The sequence below is a fragment of the Rhinoderma darwinii genome, unplaced genomic scaffold (assembly GCF_050947455.1).
Source record: "Rhinoderma darwinii isolate aRhiDar2 unplaced genomic scaffold, aRhiDar2.hap1 Scaffold_632, whole genome shotgun sequence".
NCBI classification, from domain to species: Eukaryota; Metazoa; Chordata; class Amphibia; order Anura; family Rhinodermatidae; genus Rhinoderma; species Rhinoderma darwinii.
Genome location: NW_027464188.1, coordinates 6,248 through 16,881, shown reverse-complemented (window position 1 = coordinate 16,881; position 10,634 = coordinate 6,248). Strand labels below are relative to the sequence as shown.

Below are 10,634 nucleotides of genomic sequence, written 5' to 3'. Positions count from 1 at the left end.
AGGGCGGGCCAGAGGATCTTACAGAGATGTTCCCTGGCGGCTAATACCGGCTTCCCTCAGATCCGTGGCGGATTCCGTGCATCCCGGGAGCCTGTGTACCGGACTGCAGGCTCACAAGGTAACACACAACCTGTGTGTAGACAATATGTAGACTAGGGATGTCACGATACCAGAATTTGGACTTCGATACCGATACTTCGTTTAGTATTGCGATTTCGATACCAATTTCGATACTTTTGCCAACAGTAATAAAAAAAATATTCTTCCGTTTTCTGATGTGAGGCGCGACGTGTGATGAATTTTGAACGCGCCTCACATTAATAGTAATTAATCCCATCATGTTTCTCAGTCATAATGGGTTAATGTGCGAGGTACATGATGGGGTTAATTACTATTAATGTGAGGTACATGGAGGGTAAATTCATCGCACCTCGCGCCTCACATTAATAAGTGAATGAAAGCCGTGTTTATTTCATTTTTTTACAGCGTACACATCATAAATGATGCAAAAACATTGTTGTCCGCGCCATTACTGAATGTGTGTATTTTATGTATTGAGACTTATTTTAATGTTTATTGTAAAAAAGGTGAAGGTGTATTTATTTTTTTTACAATTTAACAATACTTTGTTTTTACGTTATTTTTAAACTTTAATGTACTGACATATATCAGATATGTGCCAGTACATTAACCTGTGGACGGATAATACACAGGCAGTTGTTAGGACATACTTGGGTATGTCCTAACAACATGAAATATGGTAAGACAGCCCTGGGGTCCGTCAATAGACCCTGGGCTGTCTGCCCATATATGGTATGGCCCTCGATCGCGTCACAGGAATTCCCTGTGACGCGATCCAGGGGCATCCCCCCTTCTCACTTTCCCCTGAATGCTGCAGTCAGCTGTGATCGCAGCATTCAGGGGAATAACGGCGGAGATGAGCGGTTTCTCTGATCTCCGCCGTTATAGCGCGGGGCTGCGGCTGTGTAATACAGCCATTGCCCCGCTCCTGACAGGAAGTGCGCGCGCGGTCAGCATGAGGTGATGCGGCCGGCGCTGCACTAATGAGCGGCAGTTCAGGCACTGAAGACAGAACATGGGGGTGTTTTGTAGCGCGCCCGCCATGTTCTGTCTCCAGTGCCGCCGCTCATTAGTGCAGCGCTGGCCGCAACGCATCATCCTGACCCCGCGAACTTATCATGACTCAGGAGCGGGGCTGTGGCTGAATTACACAGCCGCAGCCGCGCTCCCATACATTCATGTGTCACTATACTGAGCTGTGCGGCTGCAACGTGCATCCCTAATGTAGACAATATCCGGCATATAAGACGACCCCACACTTTTGACATTTTTTTAAGGGTGTAAAAAGTCGTCTTGTACGCCGATATATACGGTAGATATATTCCTGTGTACTATCAGTATATAGATATATGCCTGTGTACTATCAGTGTATAGATATATGCCTGTGTACTATCAGTATATAGATATATGGCTGTGTACTATCAGTATATAGATATATGCCTGTGTACTATCAGTGTATAGATATATGCCTGTGTACTATCAGTATATAGATATATGCCTGGGTACTATCAGTATATAGATATATGGCTGTGTACTATCAGTGTATAGATATATGCCTGTGTGCTATCAGTATATAGATATATGCCTGTGTACTATCAGTGTATAGATATATGCCTGTGTACTATCAGTATATAGATATGTGCCTGTGTACTATCAGTATATAGATATATGCCTGTGTACTATCAGTATATAGATATATGCCTGTGTACTATCAGTATATAGATATATGCCTGTGTGCTATCAGTATATAGATATATGCCTGTGTACTATCAGTATATAGATATATGCCTGTGTACTATCAGTATATAGATATATGCCTGTGTGATATCAGTATATAGATATATGCCTGTGTACTATCAGTATATAGATATGTGCCTGTGTACTATCAGTATATAGATATATGCCTGTGTGCTATCAGTATATAGATATATGCCTGTGTGCTATCAGTATATAGATATATGCCTGTGTACTATCAGTGTATAGCTGTATGCCTGTGTACTATCAGTGTATAGATATATGCCTGTGTACTATCAGTGTATAGATATATGCCTGTGTGCTATCAGTATATAGATATATGCCTGTGTACTATCAGTATATAGATATATGCCTGTGTACTATCAGTATATAGATATATGCCTGTGTACTATCAGTATATAGATATATGCCTGTGTACTATCAGTATATAGATATATGCCTGTGTACTATCAGTATATAGATATATGCCTGTGTGCTATCAGTATATAGATATATGCCTGTGTACTATCAGTGTATAGATATATGCCTGTGTGCTATCAGTATATAGATATATGCCTGTGTGCTATCAGTATATAGATATATGCCTGTGTACTATCAGTATATAGATATATGCCTGTGTACTATCAGTATATAGATATATGCCTGTGTACTATCAGTGTATAGATATATGCCTGTGTACTATCAGTATATAGATATATGGCTGTGTACTATCAGTATATAGATATATGCCTGTGTACTATCAGTGTATAGATATATGCCTGTGTACTATCAGTATATAGATATATGCCTGTGTACTATCAGTATATAGATATATGCCTGTGTACTATCAGTATATAGATATATGCCTGTGTACTATCAGTGTATAGATATATGCCAGTGTGTTATCAGTATATAGATATATGCCTGTGTACTATCAGTATATAGATATATGCCAGTGTGTTATCAGTATATAGATATATGCCTGTGTACTATCAGTGTATAGATATATGCCAGTGTGTTATCAGTATATAGATATATGCCTGTGTACTATCAGTGTATAGATATATGCCTGTGTACTATCAGTATATAGATATATGCCTGTGTACTATCAGTATATAGATATATGCCTGTGTACTATCAGTATATAGATATATGGCTGTGTACTATCAGTGTATAGATATATGCCTGTCTACTATCAGTATATAGATATATGGCTGTGTGCTATCAGTATATAGATATATGGCTGTGTGCGATCAGTATATAGATATATGCCTGTGTACTATCAGTATATAGATATATGCCTGTGTACTATCAGTATATAGATGTATGCCTGTGTACTATCAGTATATAGATATATGCCCGTGTACTATCAGTATATAGATATATGCCTGTGTACTATCAGTATATAGATATATGCCTGTGTACTATCAGTATATAGATATATGCCTGTGTGCTATCAGTGTATAGATATATGCCTGTGTACTATCAGTATATAGATATATGCCTGTGTACTATCAGTATATAGATATATGCCTGTGTGCTATCAGTATATAGATATATGCCTGTGTGCTATCAGTGTATAGATATATGCCTGTGTACTATCAGTATATATATATATATATGCCTGTGTACTATCAGTATATAGATATATGCCTGTGTACTATCAGTATATAGATATATGCCTGTGTACTATCAGTGTATAGATATATGCCTGTGTACTATCAGTATATAGATATATGCCTGTGTACTATCAGTGTATAGATATATGCCTGTGTACTATCAGTATATAGATATATGCCTGTGTGCTATCAGTATATAGATATATGCCTGTGTGCTATCAGTATATAGATATATGCCTCTGTGCTATCAGTATATAGATATAGGCCTGTGTACTATCAGTATATAGATATATGCCTGTGTGCTATCAGTATATAGATATATGCCTGTGTACTATCAGTATATAGATATATACCTGTGTACTATCAGTATATAGATATATGCCTGTGTACTATCAGTATATAGATATATGCCTGTGTACTATCAGTATATAGATATATGCCTGTGTGCTATCAGTATATAGATATATGCCTGTGTACTATCAGTATATAGATATCTGCCTGTGTACTATCAGTATATAGATATCTGCCTGTGTACTATCAGTATATAGATATATGCCTGTGTGCTATCAGTATATAGATATATGCCTGTGTGCTATCAGTATATAGATATATGCCTGTGTACTATCAGTATATAGATATATGCCTGTGTGCTATCAGTATATAGATATATGCCTGTGTACTATCAGTGTATAGATATATGCCTGTGTACTATCAGTATATAGATATATGCCTGTGTGCTATCAGTATATAGATATATGCCTGTGTACTATCAGTGTATAGATATATGCCTGTGTACTATCAGTATATAGATATATGCCTGTGTACTATCAGTGTATAGATATATGCCTGTGTACTATCAGTATATAGATATATGCCTGTGTGCTATCAGTATATAGATATATGCCTGTGTACTATCAGTATATAGATATATTCCTGTGTACTATCAGTGTATAGATATATGCCTGTGTACTATCAGTATATAGATATATGCCTGTGTGCTATCAGTATATAGATATACGCCTGTGTGCTATCAGTATATAGATATACGCCTGTGTACTATCAGTATATAGATGTATGCCTGTGTACTATCAGTGTATAGATATATGCCTGTGTACTATCAGTATATAGATATATGCCTGTGTACTATCAGTATATAGATATATGCCTGTGTGCTATCAGCATATAGATATATGGCTGTGTACTATCAGTATATAGATATATGCCTGTGTACTATCAGTATATAGATATATGCCTGTGTACTATCAGTGTATAGATATATGCCTGTGTACTATCAGTATATAGATATATGCCTGTGTATTATCAGTATATAGATATATGCCTGTGTACTATCAGTATATAGATATATGCCTGTGTACTATCAGTATATAGATATATGCCTGTGTACTATCAGTATATAGATATATGCCCGTGTGCTATCAGTATATAGATATATGCCCGTGTACTATCAGTATATAGATATATGCCTGTGTACTATCAGTATATAGATATATGCCTGTGTACTATCAGAATATAGATATATGCCTGTGTACTATCAGTATATAGATATATGCATGTGTACTATCAGTATATAGATATATGCCTGTGTGCTATCAGTATATAGATATATGCCTCTGTACTATCAGTATTTAGATATATGCCTGTGTACTATCAGTATATAGATATATGCCTGTGTACTATCAGTATATAGATATATGCCTGTGTACTATCAGTATATAGATATATGCCTGTGTGCTATCAGTATATAGATATATGCCTGTGTACTATCAGTATATAGATATATGCCTGTGTGCTATCAGTATATAGATATATGCCTGTGTGCTATCAGTATATAGATATATGCCTCTGTGCTATCAGTATATAGATATAGGCCTGTGTACTATCAGTATATAGATATATGCCTGTGTGCTATCAGTATATAGATATATGCCTGTGTACTATCAGTGTATAGATATATGCCTGTGTACTATCAGTGTATAGATATATGCCTGTGTACTATCAGTATATAGATATATGCCTGTGTGCTATCAGTATATAGATATATGCCTGTGTACTATCAGTATATAGATATATACCTGTGTACTATCAGTATATAGATATATGCCTGTGTGCTATCAGTATATAGATATATGCCTGTGTACTATCAGTATATAGATATATGCCTGTGTGCGATCAGTATATAGATGTATGCCTGTGTACTATCAGTATATAGATATATGCCTGTGTGCTATCAGTATATAGATATATGCCTGTGTACTATCAGTATATAGATATATGCCTGTGTACTATCAGTATATAGATATATGCCTGTGTACTATCAGTATATAGATATATGCCTGTGTACTATCAGTATATAGATATATGCCTGTGTACTATCAGTATATAGATATATTGCTGTGTACTATCAGTATATAGATATATGCCTGTGTGCGATCAGTATATAGATGTATGCCTGTGTACTATCAGTGTATAGATATATGCCTGTGTACTATCAGTATATAGATATATGCCTGTGTACTATCAGTATATAGATGTATGCCTGTGTACTATCAGTGTATAGATATATGCCTGTGTGCTATCAGTGTATAGATATATGCCTGTGTACTATCAGTATATAGATATATGCCTGTGTACTATCAGTGTATAGATATATGCCTGTGTACTATCAGTATATAGATATATGCCTGTGTACTATCAGTATATAGATATATGCCTGTGTACTATCAGTATATAGATATATGCCTGTGTGCTATCAGTGTATAGATATATTGCTGTGTACTATCAGTATATAGATATATGCCTGTGTGCGATCAGTATATAGATGTATGCCTGTGTACTATCAGTATATAGATATATGCCTGTGTGCTATCAGTATATAGATATATGCCTGTGTACTATCAGTATATAGATATATGCCTGTGTACTATCAGTGTATAGATATATGCCTGTGTACTATCAGTATATAGATATATGCCTGTGTGCTATCAGTATATAGATATACGCCTGTGTACTATCAGTATATAGATATACGCCTGTGTACTATCAGTGTATAGATATATGCCTGTGTACTATCAGTATATAGATATATGCCTGTGTACTATCAGTATATAGATATATGCCTGTGTACTATCAGTATATAGATATATGGCTGTGTGCTATCAGTATATAGATATATGCCTGTGTACTGTCAGTATATAGATATACGCCTGTGTACTATCAGTATATAGATATACGCCTGTGTACTATCAGTATATAGATATACGCCTGTGTACTATCAGTGTATAGATATATGCCTGTGTGCTATCAGTATATAGATATATGCCTGTGTGCTATCAGTATATAGATATATGCCTGTGTGCTATCAGTATATAGATATATGCCTGTGTACTATCAGTATATAGATATATGCCTGTGTACTATCAGTGTATAGATATATGCCTGTGTACTATCAGTATATAGATATATGCCTGTGTACTATCAGTATATAGATATATGCCTGTGTGCTATCAGTATATAGATGTATGCCTGTGTACTATCAGTATATAGATATATGCCTGTGTACTATCAGTGTATAGATATATGCCTGTGTACTATCAGTATATAGATATATGCCTGTGTACTATCAGTATATAGATATATGCCTGTGTACTATCAGTATATAGATATATGCCTGTGTACTATCAGTATATAGATATATGCCTGTGTACTATCAGTATATAGATATATGCCTGTGTGCTATCAGTATATAGATATATGCCTGTGTACTATCAGTATATAGATATATGCCTGTGTACTATCAGTATATAGATATATGCCTGTGTACTATCAGTATATAGATATATGCCTGTGTACTATCAGTGTATAGATATATGCCTGTGTACTATCAGTGTATAGATATATGGCTGTGTACTATCAGTATATAGATATATGCCTGTGTGCTATCAGTATATAGATATAGGCCTGTGTACTATCAGTATATAGATATATGCCTGTGTACTATCAGTATATAGATATATGCCTGTGTACTATCAGTATATAGATGTATGCCTGTGTACTATCAGTATACAGATATATTGCTGTGTACTATCAGTATATATTTCTGTCACTTATTATTGTGAGGCACGAGGCGTGATGATGAATGTAACCTCCATGTGCCTCAGTAATAGTAATTAACCCCATCATGTACCTCACACATTAACCCATTATGACTGAGAAACATGATGGGGTTAATTACTATTAATGAGGTACATGGAGGTTACATTCATCATCGCACCTCGCGTCTCACATCAGAAAACGGAAGAACTTTTTTATTATTTTTTTATTACTGTTGGTAAAGTATCGTTTTGATATCGAAATCGCAATACTACACGAAGTATCGGTATCGGAGTCCAAATTCTGGTATCGTGACATCCCTAATGACCGCAGGACCGAAAAGCTCCGCACCCCCCTATATAGATCTGGTATACGGCTCAGCTTCATCTACCTGATGATTCTCTGGGACATTGGGATTTTCCTCTGGACAGTCCTGGGAATACAGAGGACTGGGACATCTCTCTGGTGGATTTCTCCTACTGGATCCATCTGTAGGAAACACACAGTGACTGAATACATGACTACTGTATATCTGTCTATATATCAGACACTTCTCTCTACACTTCTATGTTTACTGATCAGAGCCGGAATTACAATGTTGAGGTCCTCACTACCGGTGTCGAGGTCCCTGCACCTTGTAAGCCGCAGGCCTAAAGTAGACTGTGCCCTACCAGAGCGAACGGCGGGGCGTAACTGGCTCCCTGCTCCACCATAGTATTTACCTGTATCTGCCTTCTGTGGACGCGGATACACATGAACGTGGCGGCACACAGGACGCCTCTATTTAGTTACCTGCAACCAAAAATGGTCTGGGTGTCACTTGCTTATTAGCCTCTTAAAGGCTGTGTACACCTCTGTAGGCAATATTTTCTATACATATTAATTAACCCCTTCACGACATGGCTATATACTTTCCAACTCCTGATGCCCTGGGCAGGTGTCACATAAATAAATATTGGCAGAATGGAACAGGGTTGTACTTTCCTGTCCGCCGGCTCTCTCCACAAGTGCCGGCACATCTCCCCCTTAGTTTAATCAAACTTATGCCAAACCCCTGCAGATAGCACCTCATCCCCTGTAGATAGCGCCACTGAAGCTCCCTCTAGGAGCGGAATCATTTGCCAGAGCGTTGCCGTCAACTTGGCTGGAAATTCTGCTTCTAGAGGGAGCCCCTGACGCCTCTGTCCATATATGGACAGTGATGTCAGGGACTCCTCTGGGAGTGGAATCCATGGCCTATTTTTGACCTGTTTAAGAGAACCATTTCTCAAATCTGACGTGTTACTTTAAGGGTATGTGCACACGGGGCTGATAAGATGCAGATTTTCTGCAAAGTATTTAATTGCGAGAAAATCTGCAGAGTATTACAGTAGTAGCAATGAGGGTGAGATTTTAACAAATCTCATCTACACGTCGCGCCAAAAATGAGTTTTGGACGTTCCGCCGTGTTTACGCCATGTGGAGACGTATCATAAGTGGGAATAAGATTTTACTTATCCAAGACATTGTGAGATTGTTTTTTCGGAACACGTTGTACTTTATATTAGAGGTAAATTTAGCTCCATACATTCTGTGTTACAGTTACTAAGGATGAAGAAAGACACAAGTCCATCAAGACCAACCTATAATCCGACCGTGTTGATCCAGAGGAAGATAAAACCCCCATGAGGTGGATGACAATTGTCTAATTAGGGGAAAACTCCTCCCCGACTCCAAATCTGGAAATCAGAATAAATCCCTGGATCAGCGTCCCATCTCCAGAATCTAGTGCCCAGAACTTGTAATATTAAAGAGAACCTCCGATTATACTGACATTATATAGGAAACTATTATACTGCCGGAGTGTGCCGATAATCGTCTTTCTACATGACTTGTATTACCAGGTTTACTTCTGACTACAGCACGACTGCCCATAGTCCGCGCTGCCGGCTGCCCATAACTCTGCATTAGGAGACAGCGCGTCCTGCCCGTCTTCATGGCTTCTGTATCCAGAACGGCCGCCAGCGCTGTACAATGTAATGTGACCTGTAATGCAGAGTTATGAGCAGCCGGCAGCACGAAACACAGGGATCTAATGTGATGTAAAAGGAGCCGAAATTGTGGAGCTCCTACATTACATGTCATTGTACACACGTGTATATGTGCTGCACATGACGGTATTAAGGCCTCAACATGACCGCCAGTCCAGCCTGTGCCCACAGTAATGCCAATATATATCTGTCTCTTCTCACCTTGTGATGTGCGCGGCCGGTAGTCCTCCATCATGACCTCCTCGTACAGATCCTTGTGTCCTTCTAGATACTCCCACTCCTCCATGGAGAGATAGACAGTGACATCCTGACACCTTATAGGAACCTGACACACACAATGATACAGTCATTACCCAGACACCTCCAGTGCTGTTACTGGAGAATTTCCCAGCATTCCCAGCAGTGTCACCTCTCCAGTCAGCAGCTCAGTCATCTTGTAGATCAGTTCTAAGATCTTCTTCTCATGTATCCGGGAGTGAGGGGGAGGCTCTGTGATGGGACTACTGCTCCATCCTCCTGACTCATGGATGATGGGAGTCGTACAGTCACCCGATGTCTTCTTCACTATTGTGTACTCCTGTGTATGGAGAGAGACACTTAGAGAACTGAACACAGTATTCCCCCCTCAGTAGAAAGAGGGAGATTGTGACCCCGCTGTATAGACCTCTAGTGACCCCACATGTGTAATACTGGAGACCTCACCTACAAAAAGACATTGAGAAAATAGAACGAGGCCAAAACTAAAAAGGAAATAATATTGGGGGGGACTAGATGGACCATGTGCTCTCCTCCTGCCGTCATCTTCTATGTTTCTATATAGAGGTCATCCTGATCCTCCTGGTTCCTGGTCATTCTCATTGCTCTACAACATTACTATTGCTGCATTGGTGACATGACACATAACTGACCATATTGGTGGCTGACCTTCAGCTTCTTGACGTCACTTGGAAGGTCTGGACGCTGTTATACAGGACACTGGATTCTTCCTATTATGTATTGTCCCTTCCCTATGTGTGACTTGTTCTATAATGTAGAAAAGTTTACCTCTCCGCTCAACAGG

The 10,634-nt window shown here is 38.4% G+C and overlaps 1 long non-coding RNA gene and 1 pseudogene across 1 annotated transcript in view; one reads left to right on the top strand and one right to left on the bottom strand.

Moving 5' to 3' along the window:
• The window catches only part of LOC142726866 (uncharacterized), a 138,797-nt gene extending 129,414 nt beyond the window's left edge, over positions 1-9,383 (top strand). Inside the window, exon 2 of the long non-coding RNA XR_012877104.1 lies at positions 9,126-9,383. This is a non-coding gene — a long non-coding RNA (uncharacterized LOC142726866). The remainder of the gene's footprint in view (positions 1-9,125) is intronic.
• Positions 1-9,893, bottom strand: part of LOC142726864 (uncharacterized) — a 78,164-nt pseudogene extending 68,271 nt beyond the window's left edge.
• Between the last annotated feature and the right edge of the window lie 741 nt (positions 9,894-10,634).